General features: G+C 41.0%; 1 non-coding gene across 1 annotated transcript; it reads left to right on the forward strand.

The window, feature by feature from the left end:
• The first annotated feature begins 766 nt into the window (after positions 1 to 766).
• Positions 767 to 905, forward strand: LOC131839951 (U4 spliceosomal RNA). The gene has a single exon (XR_009357086.1). It is a non-coding gene; the product is annotated as a U4 spliceosomal RNA (small nuclear RNA).
• The last annotated feature ends 2,466 nt before the right edge of the window (positions 906 to 3,371 follow it).

Here is a 3,371-nt window from a genome sequence, read left to right on the forward strand (position 1 = left end):
CATGTATGCACACAGAGCATACAACATACATGAATGGCACACACACACACACACACCCCACACAACACACACACACACACAGGTGAGAGAAGGAATACTTTAATGTTTCAGACATGAAAACCTGCATGTCAGGAAAGAAGTGGAGCGACGAGATCTCTTTGGCCTGTGGCAGTTTCTAGGCTGTCTGTCCTGAATGACCGGCACTGGGGGGCTAGGCAGGCCCTGTTCATCCTCAAGAATAGAGGAAGTGACCGTCTGTGGGTTTGCTGGGCCAGATTCTTTGAGAAGAAAGAGTTTGGTAAAAGGTCGCAGGTTAATCTTGAAAGAGCAGAATAATTTTTAGAGTCTGGCTTGAACCAGTTCAATTGTTCTGTCCAGATTACAATTTGTAGCCCTAATTGGGAAGATACAGAAGTACTATGTTCCCACCTCTGCAGACTGGCTTCTAAATGATGCAGTTTTTCATCCTTCGACATTCCAATTAGATCTTTTTAAATCTTCCCGCTTTCTCTTCATCGTCCCCATCTTTTCCTTTACATGATCTGACATATTTTTAAGATTAGTAATAACTGTTTTAGGATCTTTCTGCTACTTCCATCCACTCTGTCATTTCAAGGTTTATTTTTACTGATTAATTTTTCTCCTATAATGACTCATATTGTTCTTATTCTTTCTATGCCTGGTAAGTTTTCATTGTTGCCCGACATTGAGAACTTCACATTGTCAACTGCTGGATTCTGTTGTATTCCTTTGAAGAGCATATGCCAGCTTTGCGCAGTGGTAATATTGTAGCCAATAAGGTTTATCTGAGGCACAATTATTGCTAATTAAAGAGCATATGCCTTCATTCTGGCATACAGTTAAGTTACTGCAGTCATTTTAATCACTTGTGAGCCTTGACAGGCCAGATCAAGAACAGCCTTGGTGCTAGGACTGTTAGCCCCACAATTAAGGTGTGGCCCTTCTTTGGACTCGAATCAACACTCCATGTCTTATGCATGTGTTGCACTCTGACTGGTGGAGGACATGCTCTTACCGGCCCTGAGCAAGGTCCAGGGATGTTGAGTCTCCTGCTACCTGCATGTGGTTCCCCCCACTCAGGACTGTGTAAGTCATTTATTGACCAGAGGTTAGAGAAGACCCACTGGAGATCTCAGCAACTCGCTTTGTGCAGCTCATCTACAAGAACTCTACCTTCATATTGTAGCCACCTTGGCCTCCTAAATACCACTCTCAAGTCTCCTCAATGCAGCCAGATCTCCAGACTTCACTTCAGTTTCCTCTCCCTGCATGGTAGGGTTAGGTCATGCCTCCAGGCTGATCTGAGGCAATTCTAGGGCTCACCTTGTTTGTTTCTCTTTTCACAGGCTGCCAGTTGTCCAATGTCCAGACGGTAATGTTTTATATTTTTTTCATATGTTTACAATGAGCATATTCTTATAGCCTAGACGCTTCATCATTTTAATGTATGTAGATTTTAGGTAAATTTCTTCCAGAAATGATAGATAGATAGATAGATAAGCAGACATAGCAACAGGTAGAGATCTATAGATAAAAATGCACACAGAGGTGTATTAACAAGCAGGCACATATGGTCACACAATATGTCCATAGCTCTGAAGGGTTCACTCTCTGACCCCAGAGGCACCAACCAGGGTCATGTATAGAAGCCCTTTCCTGAAGCAGATAGTACAGGTTCTTACAACCATTCGATAGGAGACAGGATCTTCTCTTCCAAGAAATGCAGAAGAAAAAAAAAAAATTCATAGAAAGGACTAAAGGCTTCCTGACCTCAGATGCAACATTAATGTCAGGGACAGTGGCTGGCTGAGTTTTATACCTTATTTATGACAGTGTCCCTATAGGTCATTCTTAACAATGGCATATCTAAAGCTCCACACATTTGAATAATCAAAAACTACTGTCATTTCTTATGATAATAAAGCAATGCTAAGTTGTTAATATCAATTAGGATTATTGTGTTCATATGCTGATTAGTTAACCCTACCATTTTTATGAACAAAGTATTTGTAAGGAATAATTAATATATGAGAGAAATATAATAAAATAGGAGTGAATGAAACTGAATGTACAGGTCTCTTAAATTAAGATCAAGGAAAATAAGTATGTGAGAGGGACTGAATATCACTTTGCTGCTTTTCCTCTGATAACACTTAGCACTATCCATCTTTCTTCTGGTTCGGAGGCAGTGCAATATGGGCAGAACTGGCAAGTGGGTATTTTGACCTCAAACTATCCAAAGTGAAAGATGGATGGATATTGCCAAGCAGATACTCAGAAGTTGTGGACTCCTTCCAGGGGCAGCTCATTTTGGTGGGAATGTCATGGCTCCCCACATCCAGGAGAAGAGAGGAGCACAAAGGTTGCTCGGGGATTGCCTGGACCCCTGGTCATTTTCGGGACTGGCGGGTCTTCACAGCTGCTGATCCCAGAATGTACACGCCTTCCGAACTGGATAAAAACGTCAGCGTCTCCTTCCCTTAGAGGTGCACTAAGGGCAACAGGCAACCACAGTAAATTCTAAATTCTCACATGAGAATTTACCTGCAGAAGATGAGTCTACAGCTCTCAGGCTTTTCTGTCCTCCATGCAAATAAGAGTGAGGCAGTTAAGAGAAAGAAAGTAGCTGAACTTTCCGTGAAGCCAGTTAGAGAATTCTGCACAGTACACCGGGAACACACGTCCCAGGAGTATCCCGAATTCCTTCTCAGAGAGTAATATTGACCTAAGTGGTGGTTTAGGTGCTCTGATCAAAGTTGTTTTCAAAAAATGACAATTGGTACTACTTAAAAAATACCCATTAAAAACTCCCCCAAACAGGTATGTCCAAAAACAAAACAAAACAAAAGTCTTATGATGGTCAGATCTGCTGCTAAATGGAAGAAACAGTGGGAAGAAAAGGAAAGAAAGACGTCCCCTCTGCCAAGGACAGACAGCTGTCTTCCCAGAAGGTGTGGATGACAATGCTGGTTTGTACTTCTGGGTCTTTCCCTGCAGCAACGTTCTCCAAAAAAAAGAGAAACTTTGCCTCTGACTTTAGTCAAACCATATATAGACACCAGAAGACTGTCAAAGATTCTGAAGCAGACCTGGAAATGCCTATTAGTAGAGGTGTGTGGCAAGAAAGTGCGTATATACGATTTCCCTTTTAAGGAAAAGAATTTCCTATGAGTATTATTCTTTTCCTAAATGTGCGAGATATATATATATATATATATATATATATATATATATATATACATATATATATATATATTAACAGCTCAGAGCACACTTGGAATGTACATTCATGCCTACTGACAGGTAAAAGGAGAGCCAAATATAAATATAATGGGCTTCCAGAAGAGAAG

Source organism: Mustela lutreola, chromosome 8, assembly GCF_030435805.1.
Source record: "Mustela lutreola isolate mMusLut2 chromosome 8, mMusLut2.pri, whole genome shotgun sequence".
Classification (NCBI taxonomy): domain Eukaryota; kingdom Metazoa; phylum Chordata; class Mammalia; order Carnivora; family Mustelidae; genus Mustela; species Mustela lutreola.